Here is an 18,876-nt window from a genome sequence, read left to right as displayed (position 1 = left end):
CTTTTACTTCATTGTTTCTTCCATTCACTTTAGCTACTCGACATTTAGGAGCAAGTTTCAGAGTCTCTTCTGACATCCATTTTGGTCTTTTCTTTCTTTCCTGTCGTTTTAATGGATTTTGCTTTCTTCATGTATGATGTCCTTGATATCATTTCACAGCTCATCTGCTCTCCGGTCACTAGTGTTCAACATGTCAAATCTATTCTTGAGATAGTTTCTAAATTCAGGTGTGATATACTCAGAGTCATACTTTGGTTTTCCTGGACTTGTTCAAATTTTCTTCAGTTTCAGCTTGAAATTGCATATGAGCAAGTGATGGTCTATTCCGCAGTTGGCCCCTAGCCTTGTTCCGACTGTTGATATTGAGCTTTTCCATCATCTCTTTCCACAGATGTAGTCGATTTGATTCCTGTGTATTCCTTCTGATGAGGTCCTCTTGTATAGTCACCATTTATATTGGTGAAAAAAGCTATTTGCAATGAAGAAGTCGTTGGTCTTGCAAAATTCTGTCATGCGATCTCCAGCATCATTTCTAACACCAAGGCCATATTTTCCAACTACCAAGCCTTCTTTTTTTCCAACTTTTGCATTCCAATCACCAGTAATTATCAATGCATGCTGATTGCATGTTCGATCAATTTCAGACTGCAGAAGTCGGTAAAAGTTTTTAATTTCTTCATCTTTGGCCTTAGTGATTGATGCATAAATTTGAATAATAGTCTTATTACCTGGTCTTCCTTGTAGTCGTATGGGAATTATCCTATCACTGACAGCATTGAACTTTAAGATAGATCTTGAACTGTCCTTTTGACGATCCCAGAAATAGACGTAGATATATGGACAACTGATTTTTGACAAAATTTCAAGGCAATTGAGTGGAGAATGGATAGTGTTCCAAACAAATGGTGCTGGAACAACTGGATATCCTTATGAAAAAAAAATCTATAATTCATACCTTGTGCCATATAAATTAATCATAAACTTAAATGTAAAACCTAAAATTATGAAACTTCTAAGAAAAAGGCATAGGGAACAATCTTTGTGAATTCGAGTTAGGCAAAAATGCCTTTGTTACTACACTAAAAGCATAATAAATAAAAGAATAAACTGATAAACTGAATTTCATCAAAATGTTTAAAATTCTGCTCTTTACAATGTACTGTTGTGTAAGTGAATGAAAAGACAAGCCATAGATTGGGGGAAATTATTTACAAACGTATGTATCTGATAAAGGACATGCATCCAAAGTAAATAAAGAACTCTCAAAACTCGAAAATAAGAAAAAAAAATTAAAAATGAGCAAATGATTTGAACAGAGAATTCAGACACTTCTTCAAGGAAGACACATGGATAGCAAATGAACATATTAGAAGATGCTTAACATCATTAATAATTAGGAAAATCCAAATTAAAGGCTTAATGTGAAGTATCTACCTATATATTAGAATGAATAAAATTGAAAACACTGACTATACCAAGTGTGTTCACGGAAGTACATATATTATGATTCTAATTGAGCAGCTGGTGGATTTGAACTACCAACCTTTTGGTTACCAACTGTAGCTCTTAACAACTGTGCTACCAAGGCTCCATACAAAATTCTAGGAAATGCAAGCTAATAAATGTGTCAGAAAGCAGGTCAGTGATTATCTTGGAATGGAGGGTGGACTCAAGGAGGTACAGGAAGGAGGATTTACAATAGGCATGAGGAATACTTTCAGGGATGTTATATATGTTCATTATCTTGATTGGAATGTTTCTCAATGGTAAAAAGGTGCAGTTTATTGCATATGAATTGTACCTCAATAAAATAGCTAACTAAGAGATAATTTTAAGTACTCCTTATGACAATAATTCGAGACTGTGGCTTGGTAGACTAATAGAATCATAGCTCAAAAATCTCATTTGAGCATGTGATGGGATGAAAAGACAAGATGGTAAATGCTGTAAGGTGTGCCAATGAAGAATTCATAATTTTCTCTACATAACTGTAACTTAAGGTTTAACAATAGAACGTTTGATTTAAGGGTGATAACCAAACAGTTGTGTAAAGACTTCTGTGCACTTATTAATTCTTTCATTCATTCACTCATCAAATATTTAATCATGTGTTTGGTCTGAGAAAGGATGTGTGTATTAAGACACTATATACCATGTCCAGAAGAATCAGAATAAATTCTGTCTTCATGCTCTCATATAGAAAAGGGCATCATAAAATAGGGACAATCAACTACATTATTTCAAATAATCAAGTTGATTTATGTTTGTGAAACTCATAATAAGGAGTTTGACAGATAGCACACGTTCAAAATATTAGCACATCACTGATAAACGAGAGAAAATGATGTCAGATGAAAAAGACAAATGCAATACCATGGGAATTTAAAGAAGGAAGGTATTTTTTTTAGCTCTGTGGCTGCTAACCAAAAGATGGGCAGTTGGAATCCACCAGGGGCTCCTTGAAAAACCTATGGGGCATTTCTACTCTGTCCTATAGGGTCGCTATGAGTCAGAATCTTCTTGGCGCCATCTACTCGTCGCCAATGGGTTTGGTTTGTTGTTGTTTTTAATATGTCTCTCTCTCTCTCTCTGTGCGGGGAGGGGTATGTTCCGGAAGAATGTGAGCGTCCAAGTATGTTTCAGAAACTGGAGGGCAATTTATGCAGTCCTTGAGATTTGTGCCGCATAGGGCTACAGATCATCTGGAGAACCCGCTGGGTAAATAGATGAGACCAAGGGGAAAAATATTTAGGTCTGAATTCCATATTTTTCTTTTTCTTTAAATGTTATTACTTTCCTCCTTCCCATTTAATGTAAACTTTGTTAATACAGACAGAGAATTAATTAAAAATTAAAAAAAAAAAAGTTAAGTTTACTTCCGACGACCTCAGTGCATAAATATTTACTTCCGGGTGCTCAGAGAATGGTCTCCGTAAGTCCATGTAATGCATTGTCTACAGAAAGGAAGCATAAAAGCATGACTGTGACGTGGGTACCAGTGTGAGACTACCCGGGAGCTCACAGTGTGCCCTTAGTTGAGTTACATAACCTTTTAAAATCTCATATTCCTCAACTATATATTTAAAAAAAAAAAGAACAACCCATTGCCCGTTGAGTGATTCTGACTCATAGCAACCTTACAAGACAGAGTAGAACTGCCCCTTAGGGTTTCCAAGGAGCGGCCGGTGGATTCAAACTGCCAGCCTTTTGTTTCACAGCCTTAGCTTTTGACCACCGCACCACCAGGGCTCCCTCAACTGTATAGTGACAGGAATAATACACAAACTATTGAGTTGATTAATGAAATAAATGAGATAGTCTATATAAAAGCATTCAGCACGGTTCAGGCACATTGTATAACTGAAACAAGCATTCACTCATTTTGATGAAAGAATTGGCTCCACACAGTTTAGCAAAGTACCTTTCCCAGCCCTCTGGGACCTGATATTATATGTCACACAGACAAATCCAGCATCAACGCTGCATAGAATGAGAGCTGCCATGAGACCATAGCGATGTGTCACTGTACTGAAATGTTTTTACCTCAATTCGTAGAGTTGGGTCTTCTTTGCATTTTATCCTGTGGAGTGATAATGGGCCACATGTTGGAGAGGCTGGGAAACATTACATCTTCCCATATATAGCCCTTTATGGGTCTGATTATGTGAGTGCTTGACATCATCTATCTTTCCACTTTTCTATCCCTACAATAATAAAATATGGGATTAAAGTGCCTCTTATCTGTAGTGGGATAGTGGATATATTTTATATGTCAGTTCTTTAAAAGGGAAACTATTTCAGAGCTTCAGAAAATATCTCTGAAGAGTTAAAGGAGTGTTTAGAAAGAACCTCTCTGAGTAATACCTGCTAGGATTACAATTTTACTGCTTTAAGGTAATTATAATTTTCATTGCAGGATCTATTAAAAAGGCTTTTACTTGACAGTAATTTTTCTTGTAGTTACAGGTCATTATTAGAATGAAGGGAAGCAAGGAAGACATGAAGGGGAAATGGGACTGTTTACCAAGTGTAACTGCACAGACAAAGGGAGACAAGGGGAAGTGTCGAGTACCTGAATGCCTGCAAAGTATAAATCATTTAAGTAAGAGGCATAAGAATTCTGTCCCAGAATCTCAGAAGGCCATTCATTCAAAGGGTGAGTGTATAACATAATTTGACTACACACTCATATTTCCTTTTTAGATAATTTGATTTCAGCTCTAATCTTAGTTTTTATTAACACTATGAGACACAGAACTACTTTTACATTATCATGTATGTCATCAAGAATGGAGATTTATATTCCTTTTTTTTAAATTATGTTATGTTTGTAGAAGCAGTAGCTGCTATTATTGAGCACCTCTAAATACCAGATACTGTACATGGCTCTTAATTTTACATATCATTAATAAATATCCTCAAAACACACTTTTGAACATGTGAATATTCCCATTTATAGATGGGAAAAGAGATTAGAAATTAAGCAACTTTTCCCAAGTTCCTCCAATGTTTATAAAAGAAGTAAAGTTAATTGAAGAACTGTCTAACTCCAAAAGGAGTCCTGGTGGTGCACTGGTTAAAGTGCTCAGCTGCTAACTGAAAAGTTGGCAGTTCTAATCCACCAGCCCCCTCTGAGGGCAGTCTGCTTCCATAAAGATTTACAGCCTTGGAAATCCTATGGGGAAGTTCTGCCCTGTTCTAGAGGGTCGCTATGAGTCAGAATCAACTCACCAGCAATGGGTTTGGGTTTTATCTAACTCCAATGCCTGTTTTTCCCCACCATGCAACATTGCACATTCGTGGACCTGACAATTTCCCTACATTTAATAAATCAAGTAGTCAAATTTCACTCTTTCAGGAACTTATGCTCTACAGATCCACCATAGACTACATGAACAAACATAGCCAGGGTGTTTGTATGCTTGTTTTAATGTCAAAGGAATCTTTAAACTCCCCCCATTTTTTTTAATCCTGTTGCCATCGAGTGGATTCTGACTCATAGTGACCACGTAGGACAGAGTAGAACTGCCCCATAGGGTTTCCAGGACTGTAATCTTTACAGAAGCAGATGCCACATCTTTCTTCCTTGAACTGCTGACCTTTTGGTTAACAGTTGAGCTCTACCAGGGCTCTTTCAAACTTCTCTAGAACCTTGTATATGCAATGAGTATAGAGTTTGGAAGTCAGATGAATAGTGCTGTCGTTAAGTGCTACCACCCATCTGCCAGTTTGTGGTACTGTGGTGCCTTGCATGTTGCTTTGATGCTGTGAGATATGCCACCAGTATTTCAAATGCCCACGGTGAAAGGTTGTAGCAGAGCTTCCAGACAAAGACAGACTAGGAAGAAAGGCCTGGTGATTTACTTGCAAAAATTAGCTAACGCAAATTGTATGGATCACAACAGAATGTTGTCCAATGTAGTGATGGAAGATGACCCCCTAGGCTCAAGGATTCATGGAAGGCAACAGTGGACTGAAGCATGCTGATAATCATGAAGATGGCACAGGGCTGGTCAGGGTTTCATTATTTTATACATAAGATCGCCATGAGTCAGAGGTGAATCAACGGCAACTAACAAAATACCAATAAATGAGCTAGGGTGCAAGGAGTAGGGGGAAGTTTTAGACTAAATACCATTTTGGCTTCTGAAGCGTAAAAAGTGAAGGAGGCTTCTCAGGACATTTTGTTGCTTTTGGAGGCTTTTCTTCTTCATGTCATAAGATAAGCTAGGTTTTGAAGAAAAGCTACATCCACAGCAAGAATGTCTACTCTTAGAAAATTGCAATAGTTTCTGAAATTATGCTCGCTACCATTTTAACTAACAAATTTATCCTTTTTCCGTGTAGCTCTTATTTAGCCAAAAGGAAATTTACTACGTAATATATTGGATAGCTTCACTTGTGGTCATTAGTGTTTGAGAGTTGCTGTAATACATAGTTAATGTAAAACATCATTTTAGTCATTTGTTTGAGCTCTCTCATTTGTGATTTTTTGTTTTCTTAACAAAGCTTTCAGAAGTAGCACTTAATACCTGTCCTCCGTCATCCCTGGGTGGAGATGCTAACAGTGACATAATTGAAGCTAAATGGCAGGGTAAGGAAGGAAGAGACCACACAGGTACAAAGTGTAACCTGAATAATCAGCTTCTCAGTTACCTAAAGTTAGCTGTAAAAATCTGGGAGAACTAAGATTTGAATTAAAGGACAAAAATCCTTAATTTACTTAGCAAGTTGTGTCTATTTGATGGACTGATTTTTAAAAAGGACTGTAGAATTGCATTAAAAAAAAATTTTTTTTAAAGTAACTCAATATTGAATAGGGACACCAGAGTAAACCACAACATGAAAATCTGGAAGACAGTCTCCAATTTATATTTTCTGCATATGACCTACTTTACTGAGGAAATGAAAATCAGAAAATTATCTTTTATGCAATGGTCTAAAACTTGGTTGTTTAAAGACAAAGGAAACATTACCTCATGCCAGTGGAAGGAAGGCATAAGGGAACCTAAATGACCCAGAGCTGAGCAATTGTTAACTGAAACCCGTCTTGTCAATGTCAGCTGTAGTCCATCTTCCCAATCCTGCCAGAGAAAACACAGCCACGTTTTGCTTAGGGTGTCTGGTGTCAGAATGACCAAACTATTGGCTTCCATCCCTTGAGGATTGTGGAAAGAAAGCCAAAGCATACAACCAAATGCCTACCCCTGTCAGCTGTGGGACAGAAGGAGATGCAGAAAGCCTAAAAATATGAGTCATTACTTTGAAGTATTCAGAAGCAAAAATAGGACAGAGGATTTTTTTTTTTTTTTAATTAAAAAGAAGAAGAAGAAAAGGAAGCTGAAATTATGCCTCTTTGTATTTCAGCTTTGAATGTATGGAAATCAGGAAGAAAACTGTTAGTTTCACTTCTTAAACTTTGGGTAAGGACAAGTAAAAGTCAGTCCCCATTAGTAAGTTATCTTCAAGACTAACTTACTCAAAAAGAGAAGAGCAACTCAAGATACAGTTTAATAAGCAAACATCAAATAAATACTGATCAAATAAGATTAAGTGATGAGAGAGATAAAGGAGAGAAGGAAATATCAGGGAAGAAATAAAACAGAATTTTCCAGAGCTTACAGACACAAACCCTCACGTCAAAAAGTGTTCACTGAGTAGCCAGGACAATAAATCCAAAGATTCATACCTGGACACATCACTTGGAATCACAGAAAATATCCACAAAGAAAATCCTCATCACCTAACACCAGATAAGAATCAGACTTCCACTTTTCCATCAAAATTCTTGTCAGAGGAGAAGAGCACTTCCCACCTGTGGTATTCTTCCCACAAATTCATAACCCAGGACTAACCATGAGAAAACATCGGATGAACTCAAATTGAGGGATATTCTACAAAATACCTGACCAGTACTCTTCAAAAATATCAAGGTCATGAAAAATGAGGAAAGACTGAACAGTCCCAGATTGGAGAAGACTAAATACATCATGGTAGCCTAGATGGGATTTTGGAACAGAAAAAAAAAAAAGACGGTGAAATTTAAATAAACTCTGTATTGTAATTAATAGTACTGCACCTGCTATGGATTGAATTGTGTCGCTCCAAAAAGATATGTTGAAGTCCTAACCCCTGTACTGGTGAATGTGACCTTGTTTGGGGAAATAGAGTTTTTCTTTACAGTGTTATCAGTTAACAACATCCTACCAGAGTCAGATGTATCCAGATTCCTTCTGAGTGGAGCCTTATAAAAGGAGAGGACAGGCACAGAGAGTCATAGACACAGCAGAAAGGCAGCATGTGAAGATATGTCTACGCACAGCAAAGGATTGCCAGCAGTCACTAAAAGCTAGTAGAGGCATGGAACGATTCCTCTCTCAGAGCACTCAGAAGAAATCAACATGGCTGATACACTGTTTGCACTTCCAGCATCCCCCTTGTGAGACAATAAATTCCTGTGCTTTAAAACTCTCTACTTTGTGGTATTTGATCTGGAAGCCCTAAGAAAGTAAGACAGTACCAATGTCAATTTCTTAGTTGTGGCAAATGTAACATCGCTATATAAGTTTGGGTGAAAGGAATACGGGACTAGTCTGTACTGTCTTAGAAACTATTTAGTAAATCTACAATTATTTCAATATAATATATATATATTTTTAATTCTTCTTAGAAACTCTGGATGCAAGAAGATAATGGAGGAATGTCTTAAAAATTCTGATGAGAAACTGATTTCTAATCTATAGTTACATAATCAATTCTAGGGATCAAATAAAGATATTTTCATAATAAGAAAGAATTCTGAAAATTTACTTTCCACCAAGATTTTCCTAGGTAATTACTTGAGGATGTGCTATAGCAAAAGGAAAAGTAAGATATGGGATATAGAAAAGAAGATGAACCAATTTAGGAAATTATTAAAGGGAAGTCCATCTTAATAGCAACATATGAATCAATCTAGATTGGAATAGAAGATGAATGCTCCCAGTAGTGAGGTCTCTGAAAGAAACGTAAAGACAAAAATCTGATGGGGTAGGTGATTGCATAAAGATGTTGGACATATCAGGGTATGCTAAATGACAATCATGTAAAAGAAGAAAGAAAGAAAAAGAAAGCAACGAAGATAAAAGGCAATTGGAAATTCCAAGAAAATCAAAAGGTTGGATAAGAATGAAGATGCTATATAATCACTGTTTAATGCTTAGATGGTCAAAGAACAGTATTTTGTCGTGCAATGCAAACACTGTCTATTTGTTTTAAGTTAACTGGCAGTTAAAGTGTGGTAAGTACTCAGATCGGGGAAGCACAAGGTCCTAAGAGAACATGGAGGGGTAGGGGACCTACACACTGGGAACCGAGAAAAGCTTTCCATAGAAGAGATGTCTAAGCTGAAACCTGATGGTGAACAGGTCAAAAGAAGGAGGTAGTAGTGGAAAGAAATCCATTCAGAAGAAACAACATATGTGAAGGCCCAGAAGTAAAAGAAAACATGCTGTGTTCAAGGTACTGAAAGGAATTGAGAATGATGAGAGTGAAAAATCTACATTTGTGGAGGTGTTTGGTGAGTGGCAAGAGATATTTTTTGGAGGAGTAAGGGCCCTATCATGGAGTAACGTGAATTTTAAAAGTTTTGAATGCTATTACAAGTCTAATAGGAAAGTGTTTTAAGAAGTAGAGCTACAGCAATGATGTAAATTTAGGAAGATTACTTTGATTGCAATTTGGAAAGTGGTTGGCATTGACTAAGATTGAAGGCAGAGAGGAGAGTAATTACTGTAACAAGAAATAATTTGGCCTAGAGTAGGACCAACAAGAAAGGAGAAAAGTAAATGAATATTAAAGACCCATAGAAGAAAGCATAGATAAGACTTAGTGATTATTTGAATTCAAGGAACAAGGAAGAGGCGGGATTAAAGAAGGGCATCCAGGTTATGACTTGAGCTTCTGGGTAGATAACAGGTGTTACTAAGACAGCACAGTAGAGGAGGTTTCTGGAGAGAAGCTAATGGGTTCAGTTATGGATATCTGGGATATCCAAGTTGGGATGTAGATTAGGCAGGTGGATATATGGTTTTAAGTTGAAATTACAAACTTGGGCTAGAGATATTTTTGTATAACATCTTTTAATGAATAGTGATTGAAGTCATGGGAATACATATCAGCCCAAGTTCTTTTGAGTGTCATATTCTTCTACAGTGATCTGAAGTCGTCATTTATATGGTAAAAAATGAATAGTAGTCAGGAAAAGTGTAAAGAGAAAGGTCAGCTACAAATATAATCTTTTTATCTTTCATTCATAAAACATGTATTAAATACGTTCTTAGTGATAAGCAAAGGAGCTTTGGTGATGCAGTGTTTAAGAGCTTGGCTGCTAATCGAAAGGTCAGCAGCTGAAACCCACCAGCTGGTGCCCTGGGAAAGATGTGGCAGTCTGCATCTGTAAGATTTGTTGTTGTTGTTTTCAGGTGCCGTCAAGTCAGTTCTGACTCATGGCAACCCTATGTACAACAGAACGAAACACTGTCCGGTCCTGTGCCATCCTCACAATGGTTGCTGTGTTTGAGCCCATTGTTGCAGCCACCGTGTCAGTCCATCTCGTTGAGGGTCTTCCTCTTTTTCTCCATTTATCATGATGTTGTTTATTGATCCAGTTGTGAGGATTTCTGTTTTCTTTATGTTGAATTGTAGTCCATACTGAAGGCTGTAGTCTTTGATCTTCATCAGTAAATGCTTCAAGTGTCTTTGCTTTCAGCAAGCAAGGTTGTGTCATCTGCATATCACAGGTTGTTGATGAGTCTCCCTCCAATCCTGATGCCAAGTTCTTCTTCATATAGTTCAGCTTCTTGAATTATTTGCTCAGCATACAGATTGAATAGGTATGGTGAAAGGATATAATCCTGAAGTACACCTTTCCTGATTTTAAACCATGCGGTATGCCCTTGTTCTGTTCAAACGACTGCCTCTTGGTCTATGTACAGTTTCCACATGAGTACAATTAAGTGTTCTGGAATTCTCATTCTTTGAAATATTATCCATAATTTGTTATGATCCACACAGTCAAATGCCTTTGCATAGTCAGTAGAACACAAGTAAACATGTTTCTGGTATTTTCTACTTTCACCCAAGATCCTCCTGACATCAGCAGACCTTGTTCCAGGTCCTCTTCTGAATTTGGCTTGAATTTCTCACAGAAAATTTCTGACAGTAAGATTTATAGCCTTGGAAACCCTATGGGGCAGTTATACTCTGTCCCATAGGGTCACAGTGAGTTGGAATCGACTCGACAGCAATGGGTTAACTGATAAGTATTGTGTGAAATTATGGAAAAACAGGTAAATAATCCAACATTCCTGCTGGCAGTTTAGACCCACGTATAACTCAAAAAGCAGTTGTTTTCATGTCAGTTCCAACTCATGGAGACCCCATGTGTGTCAGAGTAGAACTGTGCTCCATAGGGTTTTCAATGGCTGATTTTTCAGGAGTAGTTCACCAGGCCTTTCTTCCAAGGTGCCTCTAGTGGACATGAACCTCCAACTTTTAGCCTAGTAGCTGAGCACCTTAACCATTTGCACCTCCCAGGGACAAGACCCACATATACACACCTCATTGTAATATAAGGAGATAAGTCCCTCAATATAAGTGGTTAAATAAAGAATGGGAACATGGAGAAGCAAAGGTAAGGACACTAGCAGAAATATTTAAATTGGTTGTCATTTCATACTGAGTCAAATATGCCTAGGACATAAACTATATTTTGTTAAAAATTTAGATGATTTAGGCTGTTGATTGACTCTGTAACCACACTTACGCTGAGGTTTTAATTTATCCTATCAGCCTTGAGAGAACTTGGATTTTAGTTAATATGCTACATAATTGTTCCCTGGGCTGGGGTTTACAGTTTGAGGAGGAAACCCTGGGATGGAAGTTTGGGAGTAGCATCTTCTATGCAGCACATTTGCTTATCTGTCTTTGGATGGAATAAGCTTTGGATAACGCTCCTTGAATTTGAATATCTGATCTTTTTGTACCCAAGGATATACTTTTCTTTTGACTACATCATATCTAATCTTCTAGAGTGTTATTAACCTGAGGTTATTGCTAGTATCATGTGATATTTATGGAATACCAATATGCTCCGATCCCGTTGCTGTCAAGTCTATTCCAACTCAGTGTGTATTAAATGGAATAACTCATAAACTTATTTTAATTTACACAGTACTAATTAGTTACAGGAGAACTTTGTTCAAGAAAATTTTAGGAAAAGAAAGGGTAAACAAAGAAATGAACAAAATGAAAATTCAAGAGCCCATATATGGAACTGTAGAAAGAGCACCTTAATAAAATCTATCTGGATTTGAGTGTTGGACAACGCCAGGTGGTTAGCCTGATGAGAACAGAATGAAGTCAGCTCAGGGGGGCATTGTGTTAGAGTGAGCCTTGGGCAAGGAGCTGGGAGTGGCTTGATTGTGCAGGAGGACAGATGAGAATTCAGAAAATGGTATATGAAGGAAGTGCAGGAAAATGGAGGGTTGGAGCCAGTGGGTGTGGGAACAAGGCTTGAAAAATGAAGAATGAATTTATTTTTAAGTAGAGGGTCAAATTGTGCTGTAGTAGGGAAAAAAATAACAGCAATAAAAAATGTTGGTGGTGCCTGAATTACATTCATGCCTAGTAATTTGATGTAGGAAAGAACGGGACTGTTTATGGAAAGAGCTATGGAGATAATGAAATAAAGATGATAACCAGGTATAGATGCCGAGACTGGTTTCCTTCTTCACCGGAATCAGCTGTGAAACTGCAAAAAGACACAAAGTTTGAGTTGTTAAAACCTAAATTGAGGCTATGGTAGTAAATCATTATACAGAAGAATATGAATTTGTCTCCAAGTAAAAAAAGTAAGTAAATAAAACAAACAAACAAAAACCTGTTGTATCGAGTCAATCCTGACTCAGAGCGACCCTATAGAACAGAGTAGAACTGCCCCATAGGGTTTTCAAGGAGCGGCTGGTGATTCCAATAGCTGACGTTTTGGTTAGCAGCCAAGCTCTTAACCACTGTGCCCGAGTCTTTTTATACTCAGGTGACACTCCTGTGTGTCAGAGTAGAACTGTGTTCCATAAGGTTTTCAATGGCTGCTTTTTTCAGAAGTATATCGCCAGGCCTTTCTTCCGAGGTACCTCTGGGTGAACTCAACCTTCAACCTTTTCCAGCGGAGCACATTAACCATTTGTACCACCCAGAGACTCCTGATACATGTCAAAAGACATATAATAAAGATATGGATTTGTTTATTTCATATGCTACCATTTTTAACCACACTGAGCCAAAACTGAGGGCAGGCTTGATTCAGGCAAGAGAGGATTTAGATTTAAGCAGTGGGATGTAGGAGGCAATGGCAAGGTACTGAGGAAGGCTGGGGAGCTTTGAATGGCAACGTGGCTTTGGGGTGAGAATTGTGTGATAATGTAGATGCGGAATTACATAAAGATGGCAAGCAGTTATGAGGTGACAGCCTTGGAAATGGAGAGAAATGGTTTGACACAAATAATTTTTTAAAGAAAAAAATGGACAATTTGGAATGAGATTACAAAAAAATAAAAAAGAAGATGAAGAATAATGACTTCAAAGTGTATTGGAAGAGCAGTGGCATTCTACCACAGACAGAAATAGATTGTTTGAAATGGAAGCGAGTTTCTACGGAAAGACGATGAGTTCGATTTTGCGCCCAGTGAGTTCAAGGTGACGATTGTCCAAGGGGAGTTGCCGTTTGGACAGTTAGCCAAATGAGTCAGGAACATCAGACGTATAAAGATAAAGTCATCAAGGTATGCTCACTGAGTGAATCAGCATATATAAAGTAGGATGTGTAAGCTCCCATGTTTGGGGATAGAAAGACTCAACAGAGGCAGTAAAGGAAAGTTAAAAAGGGTGAGACAAGATGAACTGGGGAAGTCTGTATCCATGGAGACCACGCAAGGGGCTTTCTGTAGGAAGTAGTCATCACTCAGCCATGGAGAGGTCCAAGGATGATGGTGACATGTGGGATATATGCCATTTAAACATGGCTGCACTATTGACAACTGCAGCCCCCACAGGCCTCTATGCTGTATATGACATGTTGGAGACTTGTCAGCGATAAGAATGAGATTAGGCACGGCTTGTTTTCCCAAACCTATTGCCCAGTTACTGATTGGCTTGTTTACCTGAATTCCTTCTCCCTTGCCCGAAACTTATTGTTACTCACCCAAAGCCCATTGCTGTGTTATTTGCTTCGCTGCTTGCTGTATTGACTATAAATAAACTCCTGGGACTGAAGCCGGGGGTCGACCCCTCAGAGTGACCCTCCTGGCCCCACTTCTCTATAAGAGTTGTGCGGTTGGTTACTGTCTTCGCCGTCTGGGCAACCGTCGCCGCTGCAACAGTGACAGAGAGGTGGCCCACGGTTTCTCATCAGGTGATCAGAGGTCACCTAGCAGCAGTTGAAGGAGATAAGCACAGTGGTTAAGAGCTCAGCTGCTAACCAAAATGGCAGCAGTTTGAATCCACCAGCCACTCCTTGGAAACCTTATGGGACAGACAGGTCTACTCTATCCTATAGGGTCGCTATGAGTCGGAATCGACTGGATGGCAACAGGTTTGGTTTTTCAGTTTTAATAGCCTAAGCATCAGATGCCAAGAATACTTGGAGCAAAAAAGGGAAGCAGCAGGGAAAGCCTTGTATTTTGAGGAGGAAATCTTAGAAGAGATTTCTCTATATTTCTATTTTAGACCTGAAGTCTTTGAGGACAGACTAGAGAGGAAGACGGATGAAAAAAGAGTAAATGATAGGATTGACATTTTTGGCAGTAAAGGTTTAGCTTTAGAAGACCAAAAAAAAAAAAAAAAATCAACTGTAATACTTAGCACAAAAATAATGTGGCATGAAATATTTTTCAAATTCCTAAATTCCTATAAATTTGAAGTGCCGCTTTAAATTGCAGCTACAATAGTTGGGATTCACAATAATCTTAGAGCTAAAAAGGATGCCACCAGAGTAATATTGATAGCTTTAACAAAGAATCAATAACGCAGTCATGGGTGACACCATTAAGAAAGATGGCATATTTCCAATTCAGATTTCACAGTTGGACTAAGTGCATCCCTGCCCTGCAAGAGGTAGGTCAGAAGGCTGTTGCAGAGATTAATAAAAATCAGGGGACGACTGAGTGGCTTTTTAAGTTACTCAGTTTATTACTGTTATTTCTTGTGTACATTCAGGAGGGAGTAAAGAATTACTCTGCCCCCCACATATCCAAAGTTATTCCGGTGCCCAAGAGTCATTGGGGAGGAGTTACCAGACAGTCTCCACTGTGTCCTTGAACTCTTGGCCTTCTTCTTCCTTCTCTTGCCTTCTTCTCTTCCCTGGCCCCCTTTGTGCTTCTGCCAATTCATGAGACTCAGGCCCCTTGAGATTTTGCTCCAGGGACTTGGAGCAAAGCCTCAGAGGAGAAGGAAGTCATTTCCCAAAAGTCAAGAGAAACGTAACTGTGTCTCTTGCTTGTTCAGTACTTCGCCTGCTGATCCCCAGCCAAGGAGCACAGCTGGGGATGCTTAGGGGTTGCTTCAAAAAACAGGAGTGTAAGTAGGTTCTAGAATAGGGACACAACTCTCACCAAATGCAAACCAGTCAGCTTACTCTCTGCCTGAGGTTCAACTGTTTCAAGTCAGAGGCACTGCTGGTGCCTCTTAGCCGTTTTGTGGATTTTATTCGCAGCAAGGCAAGTTGCTGAACAGAGTGGATGACTATTTGTTGAAAACAACAACCAAAAGGTCCTATTAAGAAAATCTGAAAAAAGTTAAATGAGATTCCATTTTAGTTTGACTGTACCTTTCAAAAAGATGAATGAGTTATGATCTTCTGCTTTGGTCAGAGTAGCGCCTGGAAATATACAACTGGGAAGTCAACATTTATCCCAGTGTAGGAGTCCCTGGATGCTGCAAACGGTGTATGTGCCCCGCTACTAACTGAAAGGTTAGAGGTTCTAGTCCACTCAGAGGCACCTCTAAGAAAGATCTGGTGATCTATTTCTGAGAAAAATCAGCCATGGAAAAGCCTGTGGAGCACAGTTCTACTCTGACACAAACGGGGCCGCCATGATTTGACATCAACTCTCGATAGCAAGTGGTGATACTCTTGTCATTCTCTTTCCATTTATCACCAGCATGCCCAGTTTTATCCTGCTTTCACTTAAGCACCTTGCTTTTTTTTTTAATTGGAGGGGCTTTGAAATCCTAAGGTATTCTAGCATTTTATATTCGTTAAGGAGATTCTATATGACTTTTCAGGGTCATTACAAACTCAGTGGGAGAAAAAAAAAACTGTTTGTTTGCCAAACATACCGATATCATTTAAAATAACATTTATTACGTACAATTAAATGCTTTTCTAGTGCTTTAAAAAGATAATATGCCCTCAAATGTGTCAAATGTTTATGTGTATTCAGTCTAAAAAATAAACAGATAACATAAATATGCACTAGGATCTACCTGATTTAAACATTCCTTTCTTATTTTGTAACTATGTTATCAGAAACAAAATAATCACAGGGTTCTGTGCTAATAAGAAAAAATTGTATTTTCTATACACCAGACACTTAGTACAAGCTTGCAATGCTGTCCAAAGTCTTTTTCCTATTCAGTGCAAATTTGAAAGTCATCCTGGCTCTCCATGAGATCTGATCCTCATTAGTGTGTCATATATGCATATATTGCATGCAAACGCTGGATAATGAAGAAGGAAGACCAAAGAAGAATTGATGCCTTTGAATTATGGTGTTGGCAAAGAATACTGAATATACCATGGACTGCCAGAAGAATGAACAACTCTGTCTTGGGAGAAGTACAGCCAGAATGCTCCTTAGAAGCCAGGATGGAAAGACTTCGTCTCAGATACTTTGGACATGTTGTCAGGAGAGATCAGTCCCTGGAGAAGAACATCATGCTTGGTGAAGTCAACAGTCGGTAAAAAAGAGAAAGACTCTCAAGGAGATGGATTGGCACAGTGGATGTAACAGTGGGCTCAAGCGCAGCAACGATTGTGAGGATGGCACAGGACTGGGAAGTGTTTTGTTCTGTTGTCCATGGAGTTGCTGAGTTGGAACCGACTCGAGGGCACCTAACGACAGCGCTATGCATACATTATGTAAGTGTATGTGCATAACGCACTGACACACATCTTTTGCATTTGAAATTCTTTTTTACTCCTTCCTCTCGTAAAAGATTAAAATGGAAGATTAGACTCCATTCAGAATTTCACAATGCCTCAATAATAAATCAGTTCTCCTAATTTGAAAACAGGTATTTCAAAACTATGAGGTGGGACAAAAGCTGATTTGAGATTCATACCGTTGTATACCTACTTCTAAAAAAAAAAAAAATTTACACATCTGCCAATCGTAGGAAATGGCTTAGAGAATTTACATGATTTGGGCACATGAAGCCAGTTTAGCACACAAATTCCTTCCTTTCATCTCTAAAGAGTGTAGAAGGGACACAAACATGTTTTTTGCAGATGATGTGAGTTATTGACTGATATAAATAGCAAGTCACACTAAGTGATTCAGAAATGTGTTTTTTTATTGAGTGAAGATGGCGTTTTGAAAAAAAATGCGGACAAAAAATCATATTTAATGAGACATGTAGATATGAAATTGGATGTATTATATTATTTCTGCTGTAACTGACATTAAAATTTTAGATTGGTCTTTGTGTCCTCTTAGTATTTATCACTTAGGTGAAACATTTATACTCCAAGATGGTAAAATAGTTAAATAAATTAATAGCTAAGAAAACCTGAAAATTGTTCATTAGACCTTCACAAACTATATTAAATTAAATGCAGAGAAAGGTAAATATGAATTTTGACCTACTAGGAGAAACTATCAGAAGTCTATTGCATTTTTTAATATCATGCGGTGCATTTTAAAATGAATCCAATCATATTTTCTGTTAAAGGATTATATTAGTCAAGGGCATTGTAAATAGTTTCCCAAAGAGCAGAATCTTTTAACCATAATGCGAAGAGTTCAATATTGTAAGCTATAAACTGACTGTGAAGTGAAGAAGCTATAAAGGACGTTAGTGTTCATATGGTTCAATCACTCTTTTTAGATGAAAACTGAGCCCCAGAACATTCCAATGGGTAGTGAAAGGTAACATGTTGTGTCTGTGATAGAACCATGATTAAATCAGGTGGTTGTAATTCTTCCAATCCACAATCTACTGGCCTTTTTACCGCATATGTTACAGTATCTCTTTAAATACTAAAATCCAACTTTGAATCATTGGATAGTCTCCATACTCTAGGTCTTCTTCTTGAAGAGTCATGCCCCAGGGAGCAGCTTTGCCATAAGATCTAGTCTTGGGTGCAGCATGTGGGAGTGAACAGTTTATATAAATGCAAGAAAGTCTGATGTGATTAAAAAAAAAAATGCTTGTTATTTTAATTTGTTAAAGCTTAGTCTCACTAGCTCTGTAAATGACAGGGAATTTAAAAATACTAAAGCTGTTTTCGAGGACTGGTGGCACAGTGGGTAAGAGCTTGGCTGCTAACCAAAAGGTCGACAGTTCGCATCCACCAGCCACTCCTTGGAAACCCTATGGAGTAGTTCTACTCTGACCTATAAAGGTGCTATAAATCAGAATCGACTCGATGGCAATGGTATTTTTTTTTTTTTTTTGAAAGCTATTTTTACCTTCTGGTTAACTACAGTGAATCGAATTACTGGACTGTAAGCTTCATGAAGGCAAACAAAGGGCCTGGATGGTTTATTGTCCTATCCTCAAAACTTACACAGTGCCTAGTGAATCACAAGCCCTCGGTCAATCGATAGATGGATAAGATAGATTAGATAGATAGAGATATTTGTGTGTGTGTGATGACTAAAAGTTTAAATGTATGTGTAAATGACTAAATGACTGAACAGACAATTATTTAGTTATGCCTAAGGCCATAGGAAAACCTAAAGATACTCCACAGACTTATTAAATAGTCCTGGAATTGAGTAAAATATCTGAAGTAAAATTCAAGGTCTAATATGTCTCAATAATTTCACTTCCAGATATTTATGGAGCACAAATGTATAAATATATGGACCACAAGACACGTACTAAAACATTTATGGCAGAATTATTTGGAATAAGCCCAAATGGGGAAAACAGTCCAAATGTCTTTCAACAGTAGAGTAGATAAATTGTAGTATGTCTATAGAATTTTATTCTATACAGCAATAAAAATGAATGAACTATTACTACACTCAACGACAAAGATGAAACTTAAAACTTCTTGAGTGAAAGAACAAAGACACAAAATATTACATTCTATATAATGCTATTTATTTA

This window comes from Trichechus manatus, unplaced genomic scaffold (assembly GCF_000243295.1).
Source record: "Trichechus manatus latirostris isolate Lorelei unplaced genomic scaffold, TriManLat1.0 scaffold00102, whole genome shotgun sequence".
Lineage (NCBI taxonomy): Eukaryota > Metazoa > Chordata > Mammalia > Sirenia > Trichechidae > Trichechus > Trichechus manatus.
The sequence above is the reverse complement of the archived record's forward strand: the minus strand, read 5'-3'. Positions refer to the sequence as shown.